Raw genomic sequence first — 21,614 nt, 5'->3', positions numbered from 1 at the left:
AGGGTGGGGACTGGAGAACATGGGACAATGACTGGAGGCTCCATGACGGACAACAGCTCCAGGTTGAGAGAGAAACCCAATGTGAAGGAAATACTCAGAGAAGCTATAAGAGAAGAACATCCAACGTTTTCTTCTGACCTCTGCACGTGCATGCATCTGCACACATGTGCTTACACCACACCCATACTTCACACACACACACAAGCCAGTAACATCAGAGTGGTGGAAACCTGATTAACCTTCTGCTTTCTACTTATTCTTTGGTTTTTAATTCTATGCAATGAATAACATAAATAGCAAAACTGTAAGAAAAACTCTGGATTATCCCTCCATAGGTTCATAGCTTTTATTATAAATTATATAAACTACTTTTCACCTTTAAATATTCTAAGTTTTTGTAATTACATTAAAACTCCATGAACATTTTCTTTTTTAAATACTTTATTTTACTTATTTATTAGGCAGAGAAAGAGGGGTAGTACCAGAAGCTCTAGCCATGGCAAACAAACTCCAGACGCATGCGCCACCTTGTGCAGCTGGCTTATGTGGTTACTGGGGAATCAAACTTGGGTCCATAGGCTTCGTCAGCAAGCACCTTAACCACTAAGCCCTCCATATACATTTTTTACCTGTGTGTTTGGTATTCATACATGTATGGGTTCACATATATGTACAGACATGTGGAAACCAGAAACATCATCTTCAACCACTATCCACCTATTGTTTTCCTCAGGCAGAATCTCACACTGAGTTAAGCTGACATGAACTCATTATAGTCCAGGCTAGCCTCAAACTCAGCAAGCCCCTTCCTTAGCCTTCCAAGTGCTAGGATTAAAGGCATGAGTCACCATGCCTAGCTTAGCCCTTATTTCTTTTTGAGAGGGTCTCTCACTAAACCTGGAGCTTGTGAATTTGATTGGACTAGCTGGCAGCATGCCATAGAGTTCCTCCTTTCTCGGCCCCTCAGCGCTGGGATTATGGGTGCACAATGCCACCCCGGCTTCTTATGTGGGTGCTGGAGATTCCCAGCCCTGGTCCTTGGCAAGCACTTTACCTCTCCCAGCCTCATTAACATCTTTCCTAAAGTAACATTTTAAATAGCTTTGCTAATGTATAATGGCCACAACCTAAGCCATACATATTTAAAGCCTAAAATGTTAATACACACCTAAAATCACCATTATAATCAAGATAGTAAATGTATTCTTGGCTACTACAATTTCCTTTGTGCTCCTTTGCAATCCCTCCCTCCCACCCTTTCTGTTCCCAGGAAACCACTGATGCGTTTACTGTCACCATAGACTAGTTTGTGACTTGTTCTCCACCCCCCACCCCCAGAGGCAGAGTTTCACTCTAGCCCAGGCTGACCTGGAATTTACTCTGTAGTCTCAGGGTGGCCTCGAACTCACAGCAATCCTCCTACTCTGCTTCCCAAGTTCTGGTATTAAGGGTCTGCACCACCACGCCTGGCTTAGTTTGTGTTTTTTAAAAATCATATATACTCTTCCGGCTTCTTTCACTTGACTCAAGTATTTTCATATGTATCCATTTTGGGTCTTGCAATAGTCCATTTCTTCATATTCCTAAGTATTCTTTTGGGCAAATAAATCACAGACTTAAGGCTACTTACATATTTGTACTATTATTTAAAAACACCTATAAATTCTGATGTACAAGACTAAGTGAACACATACATTCACTTTTTTCTTCGATAAATACTTAAAATAGAATGGCTTGAAGTCATTAAGCTGCACACCTTAATGATTATACCATTTTACATTCTCACAATCAGTGTATTAGAGTTCTAGTTTTTCTACACGCTCACCAATACTTGGCAGGGTCAATATTTCAACGTTTGATCATTCAAGGAGCATTTGTGGCATCTTATACTCCCTGATAACTGCTGATGAGCATCTTTTCATGAGATTCTCTGACTAGCAAAGGTCTTGGGAAAATATTTTGCTCACTATTTTGTTATGATTTACTTTCTTGTTATTTGGTTTTGAGGGTTGCTCCCGTCTTATTAGGGACTGCTTCAGCCTTTCTTCAGGAAGTATGTTGTCAGCTTCCCACAGATGCTCCTTATCACACTGAAGAGGTTCCCATCTATTCTGATGAGCTGGGAATTTGGGGGTCTTTCTTTAATCAGCAATGGATGTTAAATTTCTAAAGCTTTTTCAGTGTCTCCAAAATGAGTAGTTTGCCTGTTAATAGTATAAATTACAAGCAATGAGTTTTCAGAAATTACAACAATCATACACTCCTGAGATAAACCTTTCTTGGTTAGGATGTGTTATTCTTTTCTTTCCTAATTTGCTAACATTTTAGGAATTTCTACCCTTTTAGTCATGAAGGAAATTGGCCTGTAGGCAGTTTTTTGCAATGTCTTTATGTGGGTTTTATGTCAGAATATTTTTGGCTTTGTGAGATAGAAAGTATTCCTTCCTCTTCCATTGTCTGGAGAAGCTGGTATAGACTTGGATTATTTGCCCCGGAATATTTGCTAGAAGCCTTCTGGGCAGGCTCTTGACTACACATTCAGTTTCATTTCTTAGATAAGCTTTGGAATTTGTCATTTTGTCTAAGTTAACTAACAAGTTGGCAAGAAGTTGTTAAAGTATATTTCCAGTGGCGCACGCCTTTAATCCCAGCACTCAGGAGGCAGAGGTAGGAGGATCGCTGTGAGTTTGCGGCTACCCTAAGATTACGTAGTGAATTCCAGGTCAGCCTAAAATAGAGTGAGATCCTACCTCGAAGAAAAAAAAAAAACATATATATATATATATATATATATATACACATATATATATATGCACATACACACACACACACACACACACGTATATGTATATATATATATATATATATATTTTTTTTTTTTTCCTAAATTATACCTTCTGGTGAGTTCTTGGCCAGGGAGGTCCCTGATGCCACCCCCCCAAAAAAAAAATTACAGGCCACTGCTAAGGCTCTTGGTTTCTCATCAGGAATAGATGGTAAGACCCTGTTGCTAAAGAGTCCACATACTTGGGCTGCAAGGTCACCAAGAAATCCTGCTAGAGCTGAACTGAAAACCTCCTCCATGCAGACCAGCTGTCAGAAAGCTGGAAAAAGCCATGTTGCACGCAGATCAATGGGAGAGAGAGAAATCACCAATGAAGATCAATGAAGATACCCAACAGTGGACAATGCAAGCCTTATGTTTTGCCAGCCAGGCCAAATGAGCCAATGGGTGCAAGAGTGGCAAGTCTGTTATGGGGAAAACCAACTGTTCTCTAAGTGGACTGGAGGCCCTTTGCATGGGAGTGAATATATATCTGATACTGAAAACCTATGGCAGGGGAAGTCATGAGCCCTAGGGATGTAATGTCTGCTGGTGTCTGGCTAAATGTATATACTATGCTCACCAAACTTCCCAGTAAGCACTTCTCTTAATGTCCACATCCATATATTAATGCTACTCTTCTTTTTTTAATTTTTAATTTTTAATTTATTTATTTGAGAGCGACAGACACAGAGAGAAAGACGGATAGCGGGAGAGAGAGAGAATAGGCGCGCCAGGGCTTCCAGCCTCTGCAAACAAACTCCAGACACATGCACCCCCTTGTGCATCTGGCTAATGTGGGACCTGGGGAACCGAGCCTCGAACCAGGGTCCTTAGGCTTCACAGGCAAGTGCTTAACCGCTAAGCCATCTCTCCAGCCCTACTCTTACTTCTTGTTAGAGAAGCTTCTCTTTTCAAATGACAGTGAGCTTGGGATGACTCAGAAGGCACCACAGGGCTGATAAAAAGTGACAGAGGAGTTCTCAGCACTGAAACATCTCTATCACACCTACCAAGGCTCAAGTTCCATTGTGAAAGAGGTGAAAGAAAGAATGTAAAAGCTAAAAGGAGGGTAGGACTCCTTACAATGCACTCTTCCAGACACAAAATATCCATGACCTTGCAGTGCCTGGCACTACCTACACAAGACCATCATAATAGGAGGAAAAGAGGATGACATCAAATAAGAGAGACTGATTAAGAGGGAGAGGGGATATGATGAACAGCGGAGTTGTGAAGAGGCAAGTGTGCTGGGGGGAATTACCAAGGTTTATTGTCTATAATTATGGAAGTTGTCAATAACAAAATTTTCCTAAATTAAAAACAAGAATTAAAAAGGGCCGGAAAAGCCAGGCCTTATGGCGTACACCTTTAATCCCAGCACTCGGGAGGCAGAGAGGAGGACTGCTGCGAATTCAAGGCCACCCTGAGAGTACATAGCTAATTCTAGGTCAGCCTGGGCAGGAGAAAAACCCTACCTTGAAAAGCCAAAATAACAATAATAATAATAATAATTAAAAATTTTAAAAATAAAAAGGGCTGGAGAGTTGGCTTAGCAGTTAAGGTGCTTGCCTGCAAAGCTAAAGGACCCAGGCAAGCCAGATACACAAGGTAGTGCACGGGTCTGGAGTTCATTTGCAGTGGCTGAAGACCCTGGTGTGCCTGTTCTCTCCCTCCCCCCACCGCCCCGTTTTTCTCTCTCTTTCAAATAAATAAATTTAAAAATATTTTCCTCAGGGCTGGAGAAATGGCTCAGTGGATAAAGCAGTCATCATGTAAATGTGAAGAGCCGAGTTCAGATCCCCACCATCCACAAAAGGCCAGACTGCAAACAAGAGACACTGTCCCATACAAGATGGAAGATAAGGACCGACGTCTGAAGTTGTCCTCGGACTGCCTACACACATACCATGTACACCAAAGAAGGATTTCAAAATGTCCTGATTATCCCATTGATATCTGAGGAGTCTCTAGTGATACCACCTTTCTCATTCCTGATACTGATTTGTCTTCTTTCATTTCTGTCTGATCAGATTGGCTAGATGTTTATTAATTTTCTTAATTGTCTCAAGTAACCGGCTTTTGGATTCATTGATTTTTCTCAATCTTTTTTTTTTGGTTTTTATTCTCTAGATTTATGCTCTGATCATCACTTTCTTTCTTATATTTACTTTAAGGCATTGTTTCCTCTTCCTTGTTTGTTAAGAGGAAAGGCAAGGTCACTGATTTGGGACCTTTTTTCTTTTCAAGTATAGCTAATTAGTGCTATAAAGCCTCCCTAAGTATTACATTAGCAGTGCCCAACAAAATATATTGTTTTAATTTTCATCCAGTTCAAACACTTAAATAATTTCTCCTTCAATTTCTTCTTTTACCCTTGAATAGTCGGGAAATATGCTAATTTATAAATATTTATATATTTACCTAATTTTACTTCTAATTTAAATCCACTGTAGTTAGCAGGCATACTTTATGGATTTATACTTAAATCCTTTTAAATGTATTGACAATAATTTTATGACTCAGTATAAGATCTATCTTTGTTTTTATCTATTGAGAGAGAACGGATATGCCAAGCCCTCTGGCCACTGCAAATGAACTCCATCCAGATGCATGCACCACCTTGGGCATCTGGCATATTATGTGGATCCTGGGGAATTACACCTGGGTCCTTTGGCCTTGCAGGCAAGCACCTTAACTGCTAAGCCATCTCTCCAGCCCAAGATCTACCTTTTTAAAAAATATTTTATTTATTTATGAAAGAGAAAGAGACAGATATAGAGAACGGGCACGCCAGGGCCTCTAGCCACTGCATACGAACTCCAGACACATTTGCTTCCTTGTGCATCTGGCTTACGTGGGTCCTGGGGAATCAAACCCGGGTCCTTAGGCTTCACAGGCAAATGCCGTAACTGCTAAGCCATTTCCCCAGTCCCCAGGATCTATCTTGGTAAGTGTTCCATGCATGACTTATAATAAAGCATATTCTGCTGCTATTGGGTGGGATGGCCCATAAATATGAATAAGAGGAAATTAGGTAATAGTATTATAAATCATTGGTTTCCTGACTGTTCTTTCTGCCATCCAACTACTAACCAGGCCTGACCCTGCTTACCTTCTAAGATTGGATGAGATCAGGCACATTCAGGGTGGTATGGCTTCCTCACCAACCTTTCTACCACTTCTCTTGAGTTGAAATCTGTAAATACATAATGATGGATCTGCCTATTTCTCACTACCATGCTATCAAGTTTTACATGGTTTATTTTGAACCTCTGTTTATAGGCACATGAGTATTTAGTACACTGCCTTCTTGTGCCTGGTAATAACCCTTTATCTGATATCCACTTTACCTAGTGTTAACACAGACAGAGTTCAGCTTTTGTTTTTAAAATAGAACACATTATCCTTTTTTTTTTTGGTTTATTTTTATTTATTTATTTGAGAGCGACAGACAGAGAAAGAGGCAGAGAGAGAGAGAGAGAGAGAGAAAGAATGGGCGCGCCAGGGCCTCCAACCACTGGAGACGAATTCCAGATGCGTGTGTCCCCTTGTGCATCTGGCTAACGTGGGTCCTGGGGAATCGAGCCTCAAACCAGGGTCCTTAGGCTTCACAGGCAAGCGCTTAACTGCTAAACCATCTCTCCAGCCCATCTTTTTTTTTTTTTTTAATATTTAATTACCTACTCCTAACGTCAAGAAGGTCAGGCTGGAAAGATGGCTTAGCAGTTAAGCGCTTACCTGGGAAGCCTAAGGACCCCGGTTCAAGGCTCAATTCCCCAGGACCTACATTAGCCAGATGCACAAGGGGGTGCATGAGTCTGGAGTTCGTTTGCAGTGGCTAAAGACCCTGGTGTGCCCATTCTCTCTCCATCTATATTCCTCTTTCTCTCTGTGTGTCACTCTCAAATAAATAAATAAAAATAAACAAAAATTTTTTTAAATAAAATAAACAAAAAAATTTTTTTAAGTCAAGAAGGTCAATCTACACAGCCCAAGTTAAACACCAGTGTCAAAAGCTGGCACAAATTGCAGTGTGCTTTGTGGGCCCATGTGCCTTTCAATAAATCACATGACTCTTAAATGGCCAAAGGCAATGGAGTCATGCAGTAGGTTCTCAAGGGAACCAGGGAATCATCTTTCTACATGATATTCAAGAGAGAGACCTGATCCTCTTGTGTTAACAGTGCAATGAGATGACTCAGTTCAGAGATTTAAAACACAGTTCTGTTAGTGGTTCTTTTTACTTTATCAACTGTAATTTAAACCTCATACCTCCCTTTTTGTAAGAACTAAAATACTATTTATATGTTATATATAACAAGAATTAATCAATTAGCTTGGCAGGATGAGAGACATCTATAATCCAAGTACTCATGAGACTGACGCAAAAGAATCACAAGTTCCAGTTAACCAGGGCTCTACAGAAAGTTCTAGAGCAGACTCAAAAAAAAAAAGTAAAAGTAGAGTGATTATTACTCATAAGCCAAATACTTTCACAAGTACATATATTAGTAGGAACTAAGTGTGGTAAATTCAGGATATTATATTAAGTACTGTTAATACTCCTGTTGATTTTCAAAGTAAGAACATAAAAATGCTACAGGCAGCTGAAAATATACCCAGGTGATGAAAACAGGATTGAACAGTAAGGGTAAATAACAAGTCATATTTCAGATGTTTATGTTTCCACTACATTATCCTGATTTTTACCCTTTTTAACAAAAGAAATTACAATAGTTCTGAATTCTGTACCTAACTTCAGAGAGTTTATGGACACATACCTTACCTACAAGCCCTATAGGCCCATGGGGCTCTGGGCTAAGAACTCGGACCTCAAGTTTATAAAAATGTTTCCTTAAGAGCTGGGTGTGGTGGCGCATGCCTTTAATCCCAGCACTCAGGAGACAGAGGTAGGTGGATTGCTGTGAGTTCAAGGCCACCCTGAGACTACACAGTGAATTCCATGTCAGCCTCAGTTAAAGTGAGACCCTACCTTGGAAAAAAAAAATGTTTCCTTGTTAAAAAAAAAAATTAAAAAAATATATATATATATTATACTAATAAATAGGTGTGCCTTATGAAAGGCAAAATGTAACATATAACCATAAAACAAGTCCACTAATTAATGTACAAATGGAATTCCACAAGAGGGAAAAAAAACAAATACTTCAAACATGGGTTCTGACAATGATTTTCCTGAAAGGGCAATGTTTAAACTGGTAGCCATAGAGAAAAAGGAGGTTTTTACACTTCTGGTTAGGTGTGGACAGTATTTCCAAATACATGACTTGAGAAACAAACCCTACTATGTCGCTTGTATTTCTGAACATAATTCTTCATTAGAAACGACTTCCAAACAGTAAGACTGGCTTATGAGATAAGTTCATAGGCAGTTCAAAAAATAGTAAATAGGCAGAAAACTAAATAAGGTAAAAGTCCCACTTCTTTTGCCACAACACAAATAGGACAGATGAATAAATAAATATAGAAACCTTGACACCTTGAAAATCAGACATGAGAAAGCTAAGGCCACACCCTTGTCTCCTAAGAAGGTTGACAATGGCCATTACTAAGAGTGCAAGAACTAAATATTAGAATAGCTTATGTCTACTCTTTAAAACTAAGAAAAAAATGGAGCAAGTTAACTTCAAGAATATTTAACAAAGGCTGGAGAGATGGCTCAGAGGCTAAGGCACTTGCCTGCAAGGCCTAAGGACGTGGGTATGATTCCTCAGTACCCACAAAAAGTCAGATGCACAGGGTAATACATGTATCTGGAATTCATTTGTAGTGCTAGAGGCCTTGGTACACCCATTCTGTCTCCACCTGCCTCTCTCTCTCTCTCTCTCATAAATAAATTTAAAAAAAATTAAAGAATAAATTAAAGGTGTGCTCCACCATGCCCAGCAACCATATATTTTCAGTAGCAGAGTAACCTGGTTTTATGATGAATGATCCCATGACATAAACAAGTGAAGCAATGCCCTAGCAGAACAGACATTCCATAAAGAAAAACCCGGGCAGCAGACCGTCACTCTCCATTTTGTTTTGTTTTTTTTACTTTCAGCATATGTGATGTGCTACAATTTGTGTATGCTTGGTTAAAGGGAGTAATGGATTATGAACTCAAGTTGTTACCAAACTGTTGCAGTTACATTCTTGTTGCTGGTGGGAGGAAAGTTTTGTATTTTGGCTTACAGCCCCGAGGTGAAGCTCCATGACGGCAGGAGAACGACGGCATGAGCAGAGAGAAGCTGGGCAACACCTGTACCACAGCAGGTGGAACCAGCGGCAGGAGAGTAAGCCAAACTCCGAAAAGGGGGAGCGGATTATAGCAGCCCAAGCGAACCCCCAACCACACACTTCCCCCAGCTAAGCTACTATCAGCTAGGGACCAAGCATTGAGAATACATGAGTTTATGGGGGACGTCTGATTTAAAATACCACATTCCACCCTTGGCACCCATAAACTGATGACCACCCATGATGTAAAATTCAATGCATTCAGTCAACTTTAAAAATCCCCATAGTTTTTTTATCAATCCCAACACTGTATTCCCATACTCCAAGGTCTCTTAATTGTGAGCTATAAAAATAAAAACATAGTGGTACAGAGTAAACATTCACACTGCAAAAGATGGCACTCCAATAAAAGATTGAACAAGTGCAAGAGCTAAAACAAACAGGGAAAACATCAAATCCTATAACTCCAAGTCCAACATCTCTAATCCAGTGGTGAAGTCTTTGGGTTTCCAATTCTACTCCTCCAGTTGGGCTGCTCACAGCCCTAGGAACAATCCACCCCAAGCTGGCAGCTCTCCCTGCCTCCATCCCACAGTCCTGGCATCTTAATAAAATCCTAGGGTCTCCACTGTAATCTGTGGTTCATCCTCATGGCTCTACTGGTCTCCATGCAAGGACTCCAACAACCCTGCCCCACACTTCCCAGTAGCCATTTCCAAAAAACAAACTGTGTTATAAACCCAACGACCCTTTCTTTCATGCATTTGTTATACTCCCACAGTACCAGGTAGGCTACCAAACTGTTGATCCAGGGGGAAATAAAGCCAATTTTGAAGAGCAGAACACTAGCATTCAGGCCCCTACTTTCAGGAGTCAGCGTTCTTTCTGCTGTCTAAATTCAGAACAGCTGGCCTGATCTCAAGGGTGGCAGTATCTAAAACAGTATCAGCTGAACAGGGCCCATATCTCCTGCCCAACTTTCATTCCGTTCTGTGTCATATCCTTCTGCTCACATCAGTTTATTTCTTCTAAATTTGACGCTGAATGAGTTCTCAGGTCACTGAAGAGCACGGCGTGCCTCTCACACACACTGCCTCTAGCTCAGTCTGGACAGAGCTCTTTTTTATCCTCATAGGCCAAAAGCCTACACAGTCCATCATTCTTTCTGCCCTTAGATCTTTCAACTCTCAATAGAAAGATCCATCAAGCTCTAATTACAGCACTTGCAAGGCATCTCTCAGTCCAGGGTTTCAAATCCTCCCACATTCCTCCTGCAATTCAGTTCTCAAAGGCCAAAAGCCACACAGTCAGGTTTGTAGCAATAACTACCCACGCCACTGGTACCAATTTTCGGTTGTAATTACCTTTTCTTTGATGGACAAAGTACCCAACCAAAAGCAGCTGATGAGAAGAAACATTTCATTTTGGCTTACAGTCTTAAGGGGACAATGATAGCAGGAGACAACATGGCATAAGCAGAGGCTAGACATCACGTCTGCCACAGCAGGTGGAAAATATCAGGAGAGTGAGTCTAACTCTGGCAAAGTGGAGCTGGTTGTAACGCCCCTAAGCACCCCACCCCCAACAACCTATCTCCTCCAGCACAAGCTCCACCTCAGATTGCTGTCAGCTGGGGACCAAGCATTCAGAACACATGAATTTATGAGGGTGTATCTAATTCAAGCCACCACACAAACCAACTTTCACTACATGGGCAGAGTTTTTAAAGATGTCTATCAAAAAAAAAAAAAAAAGAAAAGGAAGCCAGGCATGGTGGCGCACGCCTTTAATCCCAGCACTTGGGAGGTAGAGGTAGGAGGATTGCCATGAGTTCGAGGCCACCCTGAGACTCCATAGTGAATTCCAGGTAAGCCAGGGCTAGAGTGAGACCCTACCTCGGAAAAAAAAAAAAAAAAAAAAAAGAAAAGGAAGGGAAGAGAAGAAAAAGAATGAAAGGAAGAGAGAAAAAAAAAAGAATAAAAAGAAAGGGAAATAAAAACACACTAATCAGCCGGGCGTGGTGGCGCACGCCTTTAATCCCAGCACTTGGGAGGCAGAGGTAGGAGGATCGCCAAGAGTTCGAGGCCACCCTGAGACTACCTGGTGAATTCCAGGTCAGCCTGGGCCAGAGTGAGACCCTACCTTGAAAAACCAAAACAGAAAAAAAAAAATACACTAATCATATAAGCACAAGAAAACATGAAAGCTAATCCCTACATTAGAAAATAAAGCAGGAAATCCAGTCATGGTGGCACACACCCTCAGACTACAGAGTGAATTCCAGGTCAGCCTGAGCTACAGGGAGACCCTACCTCAACCCTTCCCCCCCCCCCCCCCCCCCCCCCCCCCGCCAAAAAGCTTGGGTGTTTCTAATTGTTTTGGACTTTGGAATGCCTATGCATACACAATGAGATATCTTGGGTGGCCTTGAATTCATGGTGATCCTCTTACCTCTGCCTCCCAAATGATGGAATTAAAGGCATGTGTCACCACGCCCCGTAAGCCTGTGCTGACTATGACTTGATACATGAGGTTAGGTGGGGAATTTTCCACTTGTGGCATCCTGCTGGGCCCTTAAAAAGTTTTGAACTTGGGCTGGGGGGTAAAAGACACTTGCCTATAGAGCCTATCACCTGGGTTCAATTCCCTAGTACCCACATAAGGCAGGCTGCACAAACTGGTGCATGATCTGGAGTTCATTTGCAGCACCAAAAAGCCTTGGTGTAGCTATTTCTCTCTCTCCCTCTCTCTAACAAATAAAGAAATTTTTTTTAATTTTTTTTTTTGTGGGTTTGTATGTAGCTCATTGGCAAAGCACAAAACTACAAACACAGTAGATTAGAGAACATTCAAATTTTCAGATTTGGGGTGCTTAACTTATTTCTGGGAAGTCATACATAAGAAACACATATTTACTGATGGGGAGGTTTGAATGACTGAAAAAGACTGGGGACCACAGCACACAGAGACACAACACAGCCGTCCGCCTCTCCCAAAGGAAGTAAAAAAATAAGAATTCTTCCACCATCTGTTTCTGGTGGCTTATGACAGCAACTCTCCTGTCCCATCAGACTGAGAAATGTGTGGAAACATTTGGAAGGAAAGAAAAGGATAGAAACCTCAATTTTCGGAAGAACCTGGTCACTTAAAAGGAAAAAGCAAGCCAACCCTCAGTGGAATATTCCAGAGCTTAAGATGTTTGCATTTGCAGTGCATACTTAGCCCCAAGTGTTGCCCCATTCTCTACAGGCTCCTATTACCAGGATCCTTAGCAACAGAACCTTTTACTGCAAAGACTGTAAGTCAGTATGGATGTGACCTTTTTAAACAGCTAGATAAGGCCACACCATTAATAACACTTGTAGCTACGCAAAAGTAACCTAATAAGGGTAATCAAGTGTCATGCTTTGGGTGGTAAGCTGATCCAAACTGAAGATCATAAAGGAATGTTATCCCCCTGCTCCACAAGAACACAATTGAGCCACTGGCTGGTTCATTATGTGAGGACCAGTGCAAAGGAACAGTCTTTGTTGGGCTCTGGGCATAACACAGGACAGGCAACTCTGGCTCCAAAGAAAACTGTCAGGGAGGCTTTTGGTTTTGCTTTTTTTTTTTTTTTTTTTTTTTTAGCTATGAAGTTCTGCGGTGGTATTTGCTTTCCAGGATTAACTGGTCATAACGTGTTTGTTTCTTGAAGAAGAGCTACAGCGTAACCCTATTCTGTGACTCATACCAATAAATGTAAATGGTTGACTGATTCACAGAGCAGAACAGGTAAGTCCTAACTTTAGATTTAGGGGTGAGTGTTCAGTCACCATGCAAAGGAAACAGACTTCACTTTTTAAAAGTCACCCTGTTTTAAGAAAATTCAAGAGTCCTTAATTCTTTGGCACTAAGACCTATTCAAACTGCCAGTAGTATCAGTATCCTGGTTTCCTTGACATGCATCATTCAAGGCCTTCTCAGCTTTACCTGGGCTGGGATCTGCTCAATTTCTGCTTTAGTAAGAAAACAGCTCCACCACTGAGCAGAGACAAGACATCCAACTTTTCAAACTCACAGGCCATTTTAAATGCTCAAAGTGAAAGGTGACAGGCTTATGTGTAAACAGCTTAAAGGAACTGTCTTTCTAAAACTCATAGGTTGTTTCCCAAATGAAACAGTGAAATAAGGTTTTTCAACAAGAACATTACCTCTAATTGCACTGTGGTTCTTACAAATGTACAAGAGCAAAAATGAAAACTTATCACAATTTCTCTTAAGATTTTATTTTTATTTATTTATTAGAGACAGAGAGAGGGAAAGAGAGGGAGTGAGAAGGGGCATGCCAGGTCCTCTAGCCACTGCAAACAAACTCCTGATGCATGTGTCACCATGTGCATCTGGCTTATGTGGGACCTGGAGAATCGAAGGGTCCTCAGGCTTCACAGGCATATGCCTTAAGTACTAAGTCATCTCTCCAGCCGCCCACAATTTTCCATGTTTTCTTCACTCTCCAGATGAATAGATCATATCCTTATCATCTCCTCTTTTTTTTGACGGTTTCATTCTAGTCCAGGCTGACCTGGAATTCACCATGTAGTCTTAGGGTAGCCTTGAACTCACGGCAATCCTCCTACCTCTGCCTCCCAAGTGCTGGGATTAAAAGTGTGTGTCACTGCACCCAGCTTCTCTACTTTTTTCATCTACAGAATCTCTTCAGGGAAATAAAACGAAGAATTGCTTATCCATAGTTAAATTCTAGACTGGAAGAGTGGTTTAACTGGATTAAAAGTGTCAAGCTTCTGGGCGACAAGGTCAATGAGAAACCAAGCTGGTGCTGAGCTGAAAACCTTCTCCCTGTAGACCAGCCAACTGAAAGCTGGAAAAAGCTGCACTGCATGCAGCCCTATGGGAGACAGAAGTCATAAGCAGTGAAAATAGTGGACCTGAAAGCCTCAATTTTGGTCAGACAGGCCAAATGACTGAATGGGTACAATAATGGCATGTCTGCTCTGGATGAATCCAACTGCTCTCTAACTAGACTGGAGGCCCACTCTAAGATAGGGTACATGCCTGGTACTGAAACCCTAATCAGAAGCCTATGGCAGGGAGAGCCAGGTGTGGTGGTGCATGCCTTTAATCCCAGCACTTGGGAGGCAGAGGTAGGTGCATCGCTGTGAGTTCAAGGCTACCTGAGACTACACAGTGAGTTCCAGGTCAGCCTGGACTAGAGTGAGACCCTACCTCAAAAAAAAAAAAGCCTATGGCAGGGGAGGTCATGAGCCTTGGGGCTATAAAGCCTGATCTTGTCTGGCTAAATACATATGTTATTCTCACCAAACTGCCCTGAAAGCACTACACTTAATGTTCATATTCATATATTAATGCTACTCTCACTTTTGGTTAGAGAAAATTCTCTTTTCAGATGGTGATGACCACTGGGATGACCCAAAAGGCAACAAAGTACTGAAAATAAGTGACAGAGGAGTGACCAGCACTGAAACATCTCTATCACACCCTCCGAGGCCACCCTGATACTCCATAGTAAATTCCAGGTCAGCCTGGGCTAGAGTGAGACCCTACCACAAAAAAAAAAAAAAAAAAAATTCAAGTATCAGGCTTCAAACTAATGGTATATTATACATTCTGGAAGGCACAGGAAGTATATATTTAGTTTCTTCAGAAATTTACCAAATAATTTATATAAATTTCTGAAAAGAAAATCAAAGTCCAAACAAGAATTATGAGTTTTGTTTGTTTATCCAACCCTGAATAAAGCAAAACATTCATTTCTTATGTAGTAAGTAGTGCTATTTGGAAGACAAAATTAAGAATTATGTGATTATCACACCAGACTTATTATTTTCGTTGATTATGCAGAGCCATGTAGAATCCCAAAGCAAATAAGTTCTTGGGCTGGAGAGATGGCTTAGCGGTTAAACGCTTGCTTGTGAAACCTAAGGACCTTTGTTCAAGGCTCAATTTCCCAAGACCCACATAAGCCAGATAGATGCACAAGGTGGCACATGTGTCTGGAGTTCATCTACAGTGGCTAGAGGCCCCGGCGCACCCATTTTTTTTTTCTCTCTCTCTATCTGCCTATTTCTCTCTGTCGCACTCAAATAAATAAATAAAAATAAAAACAAAAAAATTTTAAAAATAAAGAAGTTCTTAAGCATTACTATGAGGCAGTTTAGTTGAATTTAACAATCATACGAGAAAAGTGAACAACAGAAGCTGAGACCAGGTCGCTGCAACTGACAAAAAGAACATTCTGCATACCTGCTTCACCTGAGACTTGGAGGTCCAGAAAAACAACTTCAGAAGATCAAAAATTCGGTCTCTGTAAGCTGTACTTGTCCTCAGGTAATCCTCTGAAAGTCAGTGTCTGACCAAGGAAAACAAACTAGGTCCACGCTGCAGTGTTCTGCCCACTGCTCAGATCGCAATCTGGAAAGCACCTGGCCTAGGTAGAAAGGCCACCCTGAAGCATGGGTGTGGCTTGGAACTATAAAAAAAAATCAAGCAGCAAAAATGTAGATGTAATCACCATCTCTATTCCATTATAGCTGTGGTGCTTAAAATGCAGTGTGATAGTCACTTTATCTCTGAGCTTATATAAGCACAAGCAGGTGTTCTTGCTATGAACTGCAGCTACCCTTTGAGCTTGCACTTGTCTATTACTTTGCCACTTTAATTTTTTAAATTAATTTTGGTTTTCTGTCTTATTAATGTGTGTGTGTGTGTGTGTGTGTGTGTGTGTGTGTGTGTGTAAGTGTATGGACATGCCAGGATCTCCTGCTGTTACAAACAAATGCCAGAAAATGTGCCACTTTGGGTCCAGTTTTACTTGGGTGCTGGCGAGTGGAACTCCAGCTGGTAGGTTTTACAAGCAAACACTTTTAACCACCGAGCCGTCTCCCTAGTCCTGCCACTTTAATTTTAAAATGGCAATATTGTTCGCACCATGTGAAAATCCAGTAAGCAATTAACCATACTTCCATGATTCCTATGAAAAAGTAGAAGACTGCATTAAGCTAAAAAATGAAAAAACAATATTACACTTTGTTAGCCATCCCCCCCCACACACACACCCATTTTAGATACTGGACTAACTTCAAGCAAATATAAAAAGTTACCTCTGAAAACATAACAAATTATACATTGCTAAAGTTAGAAAGTTCCTCAAGGGTTAGATAAAATTCTACTTTTTTAGTGAGCCAAGAACAGGTTCACTTATCAACTGCATAATCTATGTTTATGGGGTGGTTAAGTCTATGAAGAGGAAGTATGAAACGTCTTTCATGATACCTCCATAAAGTAAAGAATGGATGCTACAAAACTTCTTGACAAAGTGAAAGAAAAAGTTAATGTTGAGATTATAGGACAGCCTGAAACAAAAAACGTATATTGTAGTACTTTTAGAATTTCATTCATAGCAAATTCTAAAAATGCACACTGATTTGTGGTGACCTGCCCCACAGCAGTAGTTGTCTGGAATAAAAGTAACATGGGCTGGAGAGATGGCTTAGCAGTTAAGCTCTTGCCTGTGAAGCCTAAGGACCCCGGTTCGAGGCTCGGTTCCCCAGGTCCCACGTTAGCCAGATGCACAAGGGGGCGCACACGTCTGGAGTTCATTTGCAGAGGCTGGAAGCCCTGGCACACCCATTCTCTCTCTCCCTCTATCTGTCTTTCTCTCTGTGTCTGTCGCTCTCAAATAAATAAATTAAAAACAAAAAAGTAACAGGCAGGAATAACGTACAAAGGGCCATGAGGCATCTTTTTGCAACAATGAAAATATTCTATGTTTTTGAAAGGCCCAAGAATTCAGAAGCCCAGAAATACTATCACGCTCCAAAGGGAGCTTAGGCGGGCTCCTGCATACCTCAAACTCCAGGCTTTACTCTCTGTTGGAAGCAAGTAAAGAATCCCTCTTCTCATTATATCAGAGCCCGCTCCTAATATAAAACTAGGTAAAAAGGGCATGAGATAGCCCTCGAGGATGGGAAATGAGTAATGAAGTGAACCACTTATTTGGTTTCTGTAAATAGCCTGCACCATAGCCTTAATAGCCCACACTGTAAGCCTTAGTAGCTCGCACCATAAGCTGTAGCAGCCTGCCTCAGACCACCAAGGTCATAGGAGGCTGATACCATACTCTGCTAAGGACCTGAGCAAATGCTGACGTCCAAGGTCATAGGAGACTGGTACCACACTCTGCTACTCCCACCCAAGGACCTGTGCAAATGCTGACCACCAAGGTCATAAGAGAATGATTGGTCCATGAAGGGCTTGAACAAATTAAACTAATTGGCTCAGAAACTATGGGGTGGCACAAACTTACTGGCTCGCACCCTGCGGGCTCCTGATATTAAAAAAATGATTGGTCTAATGCACAGGCTTTGTTAGAAACCCTATAAAAACTGTCCTGTTCCTGCATTCGGGGCTCTGCAGTCCTCTACCCCTGTGCAGTGTACGACTGTGGGCCCCAGCGCGCTTGGAATAAAATCCTCTTGCAGTTAGCATCAAGACCGTTTCTCGTGAGTGATTTGGGGTATCGCCATATCCGGGCAGAGCGTGGGGTCCCCCTCCTGGGGTTCCTTCATTTTCATTACCATGAGGATCTTATGGATGTATAACACTGTCAAAACACAGCTAACTGCCCACTTTACATGGATATAATATAGAATATACCTAGATTATATCTCAATAAGACTATACACACATATTTAATTCAAGAATACTTGTACTGAGGAGGGCTTACTCTTCTCGATATGGCCACAAGCTAGAGAGCTTAGCACTTAAGAGCACTTGTTCCTTAGTCACAAAAGCCCCTCCAGATGGAGATGTCAAGTTCAGCTCCGCAGAACTTGTATAAAAGCTGAGGACGGGCTGGAGAGATGGCTTAGCGGTTAAGTGCTTGCCTGTGAAGCCTAAGGACCCCGGTTTGAGTCTCGGTTCCCCAGGTCCCATGTTAGCCAGAGGCACAAGGGGGCGCACGCGTCCGGAGTTCGTTTGCAGAGGCTGGAAGCCCTGGAGCGCCCATTCTATCTCTCCCTCTATCTGTCTTTCTCTCTGTGTCTGTCGCTCTCAAATAAATAAATAAATAAATAAATAAATAAAAATTTAAAAGCTGTGAGGGGCAATCCACATCTGTCCACAAGGTGAAGGGGGCAGAGATGGGAGAATCGCCAGGGATCACTGATCCAGGTTGAAGGAGAGACCCTGCCTCAGGAAATTATAGAATGAGGAGCTGAAGAGATGGCTTAGTGGTTAAGGCATTTGCCTATGAAGCCTAAGAATCCCAGTTTGATTCCCCAGTATCCACATAAGCCAGATGCACAAGGGGGCGCATGCATCTGGGCCCTGGCATGCCCGTTCTCTCCCTCTATCTCTCTCTCTCAGTCTCAAATAAATAAATACAAATAAAATATTTTTTAAAAGAAATTACAGAATAATAAACAACAAGAGAGCACCTGAATTTCTCTGGCCTCCACACACACATTCATGGGGCACACACATGCACACTTGTGTCTACACCACACATCACACCATACATATATTACACACACACACACAACATAGTCATTGAAAAACTGGCAGCTGACGGGATTCATATCATCTTAGTTCAGCTGCTGGGGAAAATGAAGAGATGCCAGACTTTTAACATCTTGGAAAATGTTTCCTGGAACAAAACTTGTCATAAATATGGATTACAGATACAGGGGTAGCGAGATGGAGAGGGGAGTAATTGTTTGGAGGAACATGAACAAAGGCGCACGGGCAGGGAGCACATGGCAGGAAGCAAGCAGCTGAAATAACCACCGCGGCGGCCTGAGTGCGCCTACTTAGATCATAGTGCTCTGCTTCACCGGCGAGCAGGCCGCGGGTAAAGTGTTTCTTCCTCTTCCTGCGCATGGAGAGAAGCACTGCTGTTGCTCTGTGTGACTCCTGAGTCCTGAAACATACTTTTCAAAACTATTTGTTTTGAAATCTGCCCTTAAAATGATTTTAATTGGGCTGGAGAGATGGCTTAGCGGTTAAGCGCTTGCCTGTGAAGCCTAAGGACCCGGTTTGAGGCTCGGTTCCCCAGGTCCCACGTTAGCCAGATGCACAAGGGGGCGCACGCGTCTGGAGTTCGTTTGCAGAGGCTGGAAGCCCTGGCGCGCCCATTCTCTCTCTCCCTCTATCTGTCTTTCTCTCTGTGTCTGTCATTCTCAAATAAATTAAAATAAAAAATTTTTAAAAAATGATTTTAATTGAGAAAAAATATCTAGTTAAGTCACATTTTCTCAGGTGTATCAACATTAGCGTTCATAACCCTGCTAGTCTTATCAAAAGGCAGACAATGTGTCTATAGTAAGCAAAAATATACCCCGAGATTGCCACCACGCTAATCCCCTGGAAATACAGTCCCTTATATCACAAAAGGGCTTTTGTAGCTGTTGATTAAGGGTGGGGCCGTGGGAGAAGCAATTTCCAAGCAGGCCTCACCTAATCGAAAACAACTCTTTTAAAATCAGAGAAAAGGAGACATTCGAACTGTGAGATCTCTAGCCTTGAGGACAAGGAAACAGGACAGGACAAAAAGGGAGACAGGAGGCTTCCAAAGCCGGGAGTGGCCTTCAGGTTACATGCAGCAAGAAAATGGACCCCAGACCTGTCCACCCCAGAAAACTGACACCTGCCAGTTCCCAAATGAGACCTGAAAGAGATCTTTTCCTAGAGGCACCCAAAAAGAATGCAATTGTCTATTGTCTATATTTATGAAAATTGTCAATAAAAAGGGTTGCTTTTTTTTTCTTAGGTAGGGTCTCACTCTGGCCTAGGCTGACCTAGAATTCACTATGTAGACTCAGGGTGGTCTTGAACTCATGGCAATCCTCCTACCTCAGCCTCCCAAATTCTGGGATTAAAGACATGAGCCACCACGCCCAGCCAAAAAGGGTTTTTTTTTTGTTTTGTTTTGTTAAAAAAAAAAAAAAAGGAGGGCTGGAGGGATAGCTTAGTGGTTAAGGCATTTGCCTGCAAAACCAAAGGACCCAGGTTCAATTCCCCAGGGCCCACGTTAGCCAGATGCACAAGGGAGCACACACATCTGAAGTTCATTTACAGTGGCTGGAGACCCTGGCATGCACATTCTCTCTCCCTTCCTCCCTCCCTCCCCCCCCCTCTCTCTCTCTCTCTCTCTCTCTCTCTCTCTCTCTCCCTCTCCTTCTTTGTCAAATAAATAAATAATACAGACCTGCCAAATATTTTAACATGTGCTTGGTAATACCTAACAAATGAGATGGAATAAGTTAGATGCTAAATTTATAATAACTTGTGAGTCAAGTAATAGAAAGCTCACACAGGCTCAGGCAGTTTTACTCCTGAATAGCTGTGCTTATGGCCTTGGATTGCACACAAGAGAGAACAGCTGCCATTTGGAAGACTAGGGAGATGAGAACAGAACAGACTATGTTTTGGGAGAGGATCAATGGCTTTACAGTCCTCCTTCAATAAACTTTCCCTCTCCTCACGTATATAATCACATTGGAGAGCAGGGCAGAGGGGCCACTGGTGGAACACTTGCCTAGCATGCACAAGGTAGTGGGTTCAATCTCCAGTTTTGTCTTGTTTTGTTTTATTTAAAAAAAAAAAAAAACCTACCTGGGTGTGGTGGCATAGGCCTTTAATCCTAGCACTTGGGAGGCTGAAGTAGGAGGATGAGGACTGCTGTGAGTTTGAGGCCAGCCTGAGACTACATAGTGATTTCCAGGTCAGCATGGGCTAGAACAAGGCCATACTTAAAAAAAAAAAGGGAAGTCAAATATTGAGCATCTTCAATAGAAAAACACTACAAGAGTTAAAAACAGCTCTTTCCGCCATCTTTCCGTGCGACCATCACAGTGTCCATGAATGTCCTGGCGGATGCTCTCAAGAGCATCAACAATGCTAATAAGAGGCCACCACCATGTCCGTGTCAGGCCGTGCTCCAGAGTCATCGTTCAGTTCCTAACAGTGATGGTGAAGCACGGGTACGAGTCTGAAATCTCTGGTGACCACGAGCCGGGAAGGTTGCTGTGAGCCTCACAGGCAGGTTAGGCAAGAGTGGAGTGAGCAGCCCCAGATGTGGTGCACAGCTGAAAGACTTAGAAAAATGGCAAAACAATCTGCTCCCATGCCGTCAGTTTGATTCACTGCACTGACGACCTCAGCTGGCCCCATGGACCCTAAGAGTAAGCAAGATGAGAACACACAGGAGGGAAAATCCTGGGCTGCTTTTTCTAAGTGTGTAAAGAAAGCAGACAATGAATAAAATGCCTCAGTGGACACCATGTTATGCTTTGGAAAAAAAAACAGTTAAAAATATTCAGGATTCTGCCAATAAACCTGAACAGAGGTGCCTTTATCTCCATCCTTCCTAATGGACTAGAGCCCAGAGACCCCTGTGACACTGCCGCTGCGCACAGCCCTCCCTAACCCTGTAAGAGCATTCCCTTACACCTCGACCTTCTAGTGTCCTTTGCTCCCTGCTTGCTTTCACTCATCAATCTAGTTTAACTCGTCTGCATGTAAA

The 21,614-nt window shown here is 42.1% G+C and overlaps 1 protein-coding gene across 3 annotated transcripts in view; it reads right to left on the bottom strand.

Moving 5' to 3' along the window:
- The window catches only part of Pls1 (plastin 1), a 137,940-nt gene that overhangs the window by 85,735 nt on the left and 30,591 nt on the right, over window positions 1–21,614 (bottom strand). The window contains exon 1 of one of the 3 annotated variants that reach the window (XM_045136628.1): window positions 15,335–15,353. The exons of the other annotated variants lie outside the window; for them this stretch is intronic. The gene's annotated coding sequence lies outside the window, so the exon portion shown is untranslated. Of the gene's footprint in view, window positions 1–15,334; window positions 15,354–21,614 lie in introns of those variants that run through there. 3 annotated transcript variants of the gene reach the window in all.

The sequence above is a fragment of the Jaculus jaculus genome, chromosome 17 (genome assembly GCF_020740685.1).
Source record: "Jaculus jaculus isolate mJacJac1 chromosome 17, mJacJac1.mat.Y.cur, whole genome shotgun sequence".
Classification (NCBI taxonomy): Eukaryota; Metazoa; Chordata; class Mammalia; order Rodentia; family Dipodidae; genus Jaculus; species Jaculus jaculus.
This window is presented reverse-complemented; position numbering and strand designations above follow the sequence as displayed.